Source organism: Phascolarctos cinereus, unplaced genomic scaffold (genome assembly GCF_003287225.1).
Source record: "Phascolarctos cinereus isolate Bilbo 61053 unplaced genomic scaffold, phaCin_HiC Scaffold_9;HRSCAF=440, whole genome shotgun sequence".
NCBI classification, from domain to species: Eukaryota; Metazoa; Chordata; class Mammalia; order Diprotodontia; family Phascolarctidae; genus Phascolarctos; species Phascolarctos cinereus.
The window spans coordinates 149,658,314-149,668,039 of NW_027556402.1; the positions used below are offsets into that span (position 1 = coordinate 149,658,314).

At 40.2% G+C, this 9,726-nt stretch overlaps 1 protein-coding gene across 3 annotated transcripts in view; it reads right to left on the minus strand.

Moving 5' to 3' along the window:
• The window catches only part of ATP10D (ATPase phospholipid transporting 10D (putative)), a 113,246-nt gene extending 105,932 nt beyond the window's left edge, over positions 1-7,314 (minus strand). The window contains exon 1 of one of the 3 annotated variants that reach the window (XM_020990572.2): positions 7,019-7,314. The gene's annotated coding sequence lies outside the window, so the exon portion shown is untranslated. The remainder of the gene's footprint in view (positions 1-7,018) is intronic. The other 2 variants (XM_020990562.2, XM_020990582.2) reach the window with 2 other exon arrangements.
• Positions 7,315-9,726: the final 2,412 nt, after the last annotated feature.

A 9,726-nucleotide genomic window follows, 5' to 3' on the forward strand; every position in this document is an offset into this window, starting at 1 on the left:
AAAATCTAAAACCAGTCCTTTTGACCCTTCATACATTCAGTTACTGTTGTTGTTCCCCCCCACCCCAGGCCAAATTTCTAGAAAAAAACAGTCCATATAAACTCTGTCAAAAATGCTATTACTTTCTCACTAATCACCGCCTCCTTAACTATTTCAGTTTGGCTTCTGATCTCATAGTCTACTGAAACTACTCCTTCCAAAGTTACCAATGATATCCTAATTACCATATCTAACAATCTTGTCTCAATATTCATCCTTATAGACTCCTGTGAAACATCTGACACTATTGACCAACTTCTCTTTCTAAATACTCTTTCCTTCCTTCTGTTCTAAGATAATACCTCTTGATTTTCTTCCTCTCGCTAACATTTTCTCCACTGTCTTCTTTACTAGCTTTTCATTTTCTGATGTCCTGGGGTGTTATTCCCCAAGGTTCTTGAGCCTTCTTTGAAACCTAGACTCTCTTCCTTAGCAATCTGATTTCCTCCCTCAGGTTTAAAACTACACCACCTTCATACAGTATAGATGACTCCCAAATCTCTAATCCTAGCCTCTTTTGAAATTCAGATACTTGCATCTCTACCTGCTTATAAAGCATGCCCACTTTAATGTCCCACGAACAACTTAACTTGTGTGAAATCAAGCTTACTTTCTCACCTCTCCCTCCCCCTCCTAGACTATCTTGTCAATGGTATCAACCTTTCGCCCACATCCTACACTCTTCTCCTTCACCTTTCATATCCATGCAGCTCTCAAATCCTATCAATTAAACCTCCATAATACCTGTAGTATCCATATCTATTCCCAACGGCACCAAATTAGTTCATTCTCTTATTTCTAGCCATCTAGACTTATAATAGCCTCCTAACAAGTCTTCCCACCCCTTTATTTTCTTCCCTTATATAATACATTCTTTACACAACTGCCAAATTTATATAATTTATACAATGACCTAGTCATGTCACTCTTGTGGTCAAAACCCTTCACAGATTCCCTGTTATTTACACAGCGAAAACCATATTCTTTTTCCTGTATTGAAGACGTCCACAATCTGCCAATAACATACCTTTCTAGTCTTATATTATTTTCCTCCACATACTCTCTGAACTAGTCAAACTAGACTCTCCCCTGTCTTGTCCACATTCTATACTGTCCAAACTTTTCTCATGCTCTCCACTTCCCTCTGCTTATCGAATTCATCCTCAGCTTTTAAAGCCCAACTCAAATGACACCTCCTCCTTAAAATCATTCCTGATTTCTCTAGTTGTTAACCCTCTCCCATCAGACTTCATATTGAATTTTCTAATGCACTTATCAAGTAGCATTATTATAATGCATGCCTACCTCTGCTCAAAGCTCTTCTAGTTTTCTAGGACCTGCCTTGGCCAATAAAGGGGTAGACTGAGAAGAAAAATATTTCTGTATCAGACATTGCTCATAAAAGTCTGGCATCCAAGATATAGGGAATTGACATGAATACGTGGTGTGAAAGGCCATGAAGAAGTAGCCTGAAGAGGACTGCAGCAACCAACAACCATATAGAAGATTACTCCAAATCATTAATAAGAAAAATAGAAATTAAAACCTCAAAATGTATTTTACTTAAAAGTTTATTTCGTTTTAGCATTCTTTATCATGACATTTTAAAACTGCTAACAAAAACAGAGTCTGATTTTTTTTAGTTTCACTATTATTTTCTCTTTCCCATTGGCAATTTCTAATAGAACTGAGACTGATAAGACAAAAAGAGCTAATTACCATTCTCTCATTCCTTTTTAGGTTAATTTTCACCTTTTATTTTTGTACTATAGTCATTTCCCCCCAAACCACCCTCACCTCTGAACTCTCCCTTTTAACAAAGAAAAACATTAAAACAAAACCAACTGATATAGTAATATTCTATATCATCATCCATACTTCCCCTCCTCCCCACCCACATCGCTACTGAAAGAATTGTGTTTTGTCATCATTCTCTGAAACTTGGTTTAGTCATTACACTGAGAGGTTGACTGCCTTTTAGTGTTGGTTTCTTTTACATTCTTTCCATCACTGTGTATATTCTTCTAGTTTTGCTTATTCTCATTTGAAATATCACTTAATTCCATGATTCCTAAATCCTTCCCACTTGCCATTTCTTATAATGCAGTAACAATCCATTGCACTGATAAGCTCTCAGTTGATTTGCCCCAACATTGCTTCCATTCTTTGTTAATGCAAAAAAATGCTACTGTAAATAAATATTGTTGTGTCTATGGTACTTTGCCCTCTGTTTGACTTCCCTCAGGTATACGCTCAGCAGTAGGATTACTGTGTCAAAAAGTATGAATAGTTCACTGACTTTTCTCATATAATTCCAAATTGTTTTCCAGGAGGGTTGGAACTAGTGTGCTTGTTTTCCCTCTGCCCTTCCAACACTGATTATTTCAACCTGTCATCATTTTTGGTCACTTTGAGAAGTATAAGGTGAAATATTTTTTCCCCATAATATCAGAGGAGTTAAATTGCTTTTAGTTTTATTGAAAGTCCAACTTCTTGAGCCAGAATGCTATGCTATGATAACAAGTTTTATACAGAAAAACAGTTAAGTGTGTGTGTTTATATTTGTATTTCTATTACTGGTAAGAGGCTTTCAGAAGTAGGCCACTTACAGTGTCTTAAACTTGTTTTTGGTATGGTAAATACAAAATCTAGTTGGCACAGAGTCCAACATGACATCAGTGGGAAACTGACTTACCACTTGCAATTGTTCAGAGGGGATGATGTCTCATACCTACCGCATGTTGTTTTCTTCCTAACCATGACCAGTATTTTTTTCTTTACATCATTTAAAACTCTACCTAAAAAAAATCTGTTAAAACAAAATTCCATTAGTCCAACCCATTGGACTCCTCCAAGGCTGTCCCTCAGTAGTGCTATTTTTTATAGCATTAGATTCATCTTCTGACTTTGGGGAGAAGGCTTCATTTCTACTTTTAAAAGCATTACTTCAGAGAAGGTCTGATAATTCACCAAATCTCAAAGTCGAATGAGATCTCAGAGGCCATCGAATCCACCCAATAACTGTAAAGGAATATCCTGCAGAGCAACTCAGACAAACAGCCCACTCATTGTCTATTAGAAGACCGCCAGCAACAAATAACATGCTGCTTCCAATCTACTTTTGGAAAGTTGTAATTGGATGAGAACTCTGTCTCTGTCGTTTCAGCTCATGGCCCCTGGTTCCAATCTCCCAGATCAAGAAGAACAAGACTAATGCTTCTTCAAATACCTAAAGACTCCCCATGTTCCCCATACCAAGGTTTCTTTTTGCTAGATCAAACATTCCTAATACTCTGCTAGGCAGAGTGTTAAATAATGTGTTTAAAATGGATAAAATAAAATACATAGAATTAGAAAGGTAACCATTTATAGTGAAACACAGTTGCCAAAATATTTCTTTAAAAGGGTAATAGACTGAAGGTTAAGAATCTTTGCTCTAGGGGCAGCTAGGTGGCAGTGGATCCAGCCTTGGAGTCAGGAGGACCTGAGTTTGAATCCAGCCTCAGACACCTGACATTTACAAGCTGTGTAACCCTGGGCAAATCACTTAACCCTGATTACTTCACCAATAAAAGGAAAAAAAAAACCTTCCTCTAAAGAAATAGAAGAACCAATTCTCAGCATGCATTGCAACAACAATGTTGTAATGATGATCAGCTGTGAAAGACTTGGCTATTCTGATCAATACAATGACCCATGACAATTTCAGAGGACTCATGATGAAAAATGCTATCCACATCCAGAAAGAAAACTGATGAACTCGGTGTAGAATGAAGCATAAAAAAACACTTTATTTTACTTGCTTCCCTACACACAGAACATGGATAATGTGGAAATATGTTCTGCATGATTTCATATGTATAATGTGTACCATATTTCTTGCCTTCTCAATCGATGTGGGAGGTGGCGGAAGGAGGAAGAGAATTTGGAATTGAAAATAAAATTTTTTTAAAAAAAATTTAAATCCCTAATCTAAAGTCACTCCAGTCTATTTATTTTCTTCCTAAAACTCTGAGAATAGAACACAAATATTCATATGCATTCTGACAAAAGTATAGATCAATGAAACTATCACTGCTGTTTTTATCAAAATTGTATCAATTTTACAAATCATTCTAAGTGTCTGCCACATACACAAGGCATAGCTAGACCAGTATTTTCATCGGTGCTGCGAATTCTTTTTTTTTTTTTTGCTTTTTGGTGAGGCAATCGGGGTTAGGTGACTTGCCCAGGGTCACACAGCTAGTAAGTGTCATGTGTTTGAGGCCACATTTGAACTCAGGTTCTCCTGACTCCATGGCTGGTGCTCTATCCACTGTACCACCTAGCTGCCCCTTGTGAATTCCTAATGAGGCAACTCTATATCAATGCAGATCAGTAACAATCCAATAAGTCCCAGAGAGTTATCTGGGGGCAGTGAGAGATTAAGTAACTTTCTCAGGGTTGCACAACCAATATGAGTCAAAGGGCTCTTGAATCCAAGTCTTCCTGACTCTTAGTTTGACACCAAGGCAGGCTCCTGATCAACTATTACATCACACAGTTTTTCATCTTGCAATTAGAAATTTAAAATATCAAAGGAAAAAAAAAGATTGCAAGATGTTCAATTAGTAAAATGTGAAAAAGTCTACACCTGCTATTTAACTGAGGAATTCTAATTTTATATCAAAATATGTGTATTTTCTGCTACCTCTGCTACCTGTAAGAAGGGGCAGCGAGATGGTGCAATGGACAGAACACAATGCCTAGATTCAGGAAGACCTGAACTCAAATTCAGACTCAGACACTTACTAGCTGTGTGACCTTGGGCAAGTCATTTAATCCTCTGTTGCCTCTTCTGTAAAATGAGCTGGAAAAGGAAATGCAAACCACTCTAGCATTTCAGCCAAGAAAACCCCAAATGAAGTCATGAAGAATCGAACACAACTGAAACAACTGAACAACAAACCCATAAAAAATGCAGGTCAAAAAATGTAACTGTAGGGGCAACTAGTGGCTCAGTGGATAGAGCACTGGCCCTGGAGTCAGGAGGACCTGAGTTCAAATTCGACCTCAGACACATAACACTTACTAGCTGTGTGACCCTGGGCAAGTCACTTAACCCCACTGCCTAGCCAAAAAAAAAAATCAATTGTATTTCTGAAAGATTTCTTCTCTTTCCTCAACATCAACTTAATTGCTTTACAGCTTTGTTGAAAAAAGTATTGGTTGAAACTAGGTAATTTAAGGTCAAAGATCCTAGACCAAGGGCAGGAAACCTGTGGCCTCAAGGCCACATGAGGTCCTCTAGGCTCTCGGGTGCGGTTTTTTGACGGAGTACAAGTTTTACAGAACAAATCCCCTTAATAAAAGGATTTGTTCTGTGAAGTTTGGACTCAATCAAAGGGCTGCACCTGGCGACCTAGAAGGCCACGTGAGGCCTTGAGGCCGCAGGTTCCCCACCCCGTCCTAGACAACAGTTACCAGCTAGGTTACATCAGAATCCCTATATTTTTAATCATAGGACATAATATCATAGATATAGAGTCAAAAGGTACCTCAGAGGCCTTCAAGTACAACCCCTTTATTTTACAGCTGAGGAATTTGAGGCTTAGGGTGGTTAAATGGCTTGCCCAAGGACATTCAGGTAGCCATGAGGATGTTTTCCTTTTATGATTGCATGGAATCTGGAAAGATCACGACACATACACTTCAGATGTGCCTTTCTTCAGAAACATTTTGCTGTGATCTACTACTAACAGACTGTGTGCTTCTGACTCTCCCCCCTAGCAATGGCGAAGGGTCTGCAGAGTCATTTAGATTCTTGCTTGGTGTCACCTGTGAGAACAGCACCACACATTTCTAAAGCAGTTTGTTAAGAGTTTTGCTTCGGTCTGTGGCTGTGGAAGTGTTTGTTTTCTGAGCATAACTAACTAGTTTTCACAAGAATGATATACCTAAAGTCAGTGTTTAATTTGTACTGATTCTAAGATAAGCCATCCTAATGGATTTTTAATAGGAGTTTAAATCTATGCTTTCATTATCTACATGGAGGTCTTAAGTGTGAATATGGCTTCTGCCAAAATATACTCATTAGAACCTTCTATTTGCCAATCAAATGTTTCCTCATTGTACATTCACAGATTTTTAGAGCGACTCCGTTGGGGGCCTTCGAGATAATTTATTCCAACTCCTTTTTCACATAAGAAACTGAGGTCCAGAGAAACAGTTACAGAAGTAGCTAACACAACAGAATTTGGGACCATGAGGGTTCCAAAGTTTAATTTAACTACTAAACCTATGAAGTTAGTTTTTTTTTTTCAGCAAGGGCATAGTACAATGGAACTATCACCTCTGTCTTTAACAAAATTATATCAATTTTACGAATCATTTTGAGTTGTATACCTCAAAATGCTCTGTAATGAATGAAAGATTATAGGATTCCTAATCTCTAGTATTCCTTTAAAATAATCAAGCAGAGATTACTAAAATTCTAATCACACGTGTGAAGTTGTGCCGTTTCACAACTGAGTCATATTGGCTAGCTGCCTCCACAGTCTCGGTTAAGATTCTGCAGCAATTTGAAAAGCCAACAACAAACACGCAGGAGCTTTACTTCCCAGTAATAACATTAGCATTCAGGGGAACTTTAGAAGTTGCCTAGTGACCTCGTCTTATTTAATAAATGGGGAAACCGAGGTACAGGGTGAGTAAGTCACTTGTCCAAGGTTACCCAGCTGGTGTAGGACGGACTGCTGCAGTCCTAGAACTGGATGTAAGTGCAAGCTGGAGCTGATTGTTCAGCTTTTAAGAAGTTGTCCTAAACTCCGGGTTGCCGGGATTCAATTCAGAACAGGATAAAACCTTCTCTGGAAAAGTACCTTCATGTGTCATTTTTGTCTTCTCCCTGGGGTATTGCATGTAAAGCACGCTAAAACAAAGGAGAAACAGGAAGGTGGGGGTGGGGGTGGGGAAAGCAGCCAAAGGGCTTTGCTCTTACCGGTCCCTGCCTCGGCCACATTACGGCATCACGGTCCCGGTTCCCAAGGTGCCAGGAAATGCCAGGCATGCATAGAGGTGGGATTATCCTCCCGTGACAGCCATTTCCCCTTTCTCAGGCAGTCCCCGGGGCTCCGTGCGCAGCGCGGCTGCGGGTCCCCAAACTCGGCTGCTCCAGGCGGCTCGCCCAGCTCCTCTGCCGGCCTCTAATCCCCCCGCCCTCCTCCTCGCTACAGCGAGCCGAGGCACCGCGAACAGCCAATCACCGGCGAGCTACGCTTCGTCTGACGTCCCTTGCAGCCGCTCGGCTCGGCTCGCTCTTCTTGCCCCAGTTGTTTGACAAAAACTACACATCTGCCTGGTGCTAGCTTATCAGGAGTGTGGAAATGACTCATTAAATTAGAAAAAAAATTATAGGTCAGTACAGATACTTAGGATTTGAATGTTTACTGTTCAGAACTGCAGGGATTTTAAATTTGGGAAATCCTGAAATACAAACACTTAGCAAGCAGTTCTGCGAGAGGACAGAAGTCAGATCTGAAAGTTTAAATGTTTGTTTTGTAGCTCATCAAATGTGAGATATTGTTATTATCAAGTGGAGTCATGCCATTAAATCACATGGATCTGGAACTGGAAAGAACATCAGAGGTCACTTACTCGAGCCTCCTCATTTAACGGAAGAAGCAAATAAGCCACAAGAATGTTGTGATTTACCCAAACACCCAAAGTAGCAAGGCCAGCTAGGGCTGGAGTCAGGAAGACTCATCTTCCTGAGTTCAACTCTGGCCTCATATGCGTACTAGCAGTGTGACTTTGGGCAAGTCACTCACCTCTGTTTGCCTCCGTTTCCTTATCTGCAAAATGAATTAGAGAAGAAAATGGCAAACCACTCCAGTATCTTTGCCAAGACAACCCCAAAAGAGGTCACAAAGAGTCAGGCATGACTGCACAATAAAAATCAAAGTAGCAAGTATCAGAGGTGGGATTTGAACTCAGGTCTTTCTGACTCCAGAGCTAGTGGTCTTTCCACTATATTTCACTGCTTTGACCTGGTCTTTGGTTTGCTATTCTTCTGCTCTTTGAAATCACTGTTTGTCTTACCTGTAACTCTGCTTGTGTCTGCTAGGCTTCTAAAACATAATTATAACAACAACAATAACAACGCTTTAAGGCTTTACATATGTTAGTTGAATGCTGAAGGTATTACTATTCCTGTTTTACAGAGGAGGAAACTGAAACTGAGTTAAGTGACTTGCCCAAGGTCACACAGCTAGTAAATCTGTTGTCGTTGTTTAGTCATTTTTTCCAGTCCTGACCCCATTTGGGGTTTTCTTGGGAAGGACACAGGAGCGGTTTTCCATTTCCTTCTCCGGCTCATTTTACAGATGAGGACCTGAGACAAACAGGGTCACAGAGTGAGTATCTAAGGCTAGATTTGAACCCAGAACTTCTTGACTCCAAGTCCAACATTCTAGCCACTAGTTCAAAAAGGTCAGAGTTGTGTTCTTAAGCAAGTTCCAGTCACCAAGACCTGTATTTGGAGTTAGATAACCTGTGTTCTGATCGTATCTCTGTGGATTATTATCTGTGTGTGTTTGGGCAAGTCACTGCACCTCTCTGGGGCTCAGTTACTTCATTTGTAAAATGACAGGGTTGGACTAAATCATCTCTGAGGCTTCTTCTAGCTCTAAATCTTTGAGTCTGTGATCTTTTATCTGTTCTAACACACCTCTTGCTCAGTTTCCTTTTTCAGAAAGGCTAATTTAGACTTGGGCAGCTAGCAGGTGCATCAGATAAAGCTCCAGGTCTGGAGTTGGGAAGACCCGAGTTCAGATGTGACCTCAGACACTTCCTAATTGTGTGACTTGGGCAAGTCACTTATGTCTGTTTGTCTCAGTTGCTCCATCTGTAAAATGAACTGATGAAGGAAAATGACAAACCACTGCAGTATCTCTGACCAGAAAACCTCAGATGGGCTCAGGAAGACTTGGACACGACTGAAAATGACTCAACAATAATTTAGTTTGCTAGGTCTGGGAAAGAGCTGTTTGGTACGAACGCCACGAGACCAAGCCTTGATCAGTTTGGCCAGCTGTGAAGCTGCCAGCTCTGTAATTAGTTCAAGCCTAAACATTCTGGCCCAGTTACATATAAGACAAAACAAAGTTATAAGGGAAAAAATAGCAAATCATTTAGAGGTCAGCTGATTCATCCAAAATTTCAGGTCAAATGACCTTGAGCATCCATCACTCTGATATTTCAAGGCATTAACAGTGAAGCAGAAGAGACCTGTGCAGTAAAACTGTGACTTCCTACTGTGACTTCCATTAATGTCCATCAAGCAGACCAGACTCCATATTTCTGTGTCACCTCTTAAAGCTTTCTCAGACCATGTGAGAGAGGAAGAACAAGTTCTAGCATTCGAGGAGGTGCCTCTCCTTATGTGAGAAGAAACAAGTTCTGGGGTGTGGCCTCCCAAGATCCCTGATTAAGGAAACCTCTCTCTGCAGGCAAAACCTAACTTCACTAGCCTAGTCATACCCCACACCCACTCACAAGCTTTAAGGGTGGGGAAGAAAGGAATAAGCATTGCAGAGCAGGGCAGTCTATCATTTCTCATGATCACCAAAGTCCTTAGTTACAAAAAGAGTACAATGCTCTCTGACCCCCAATTTCCTAGAAGAGGCCAATTTCTTTTTATCTTTTTTT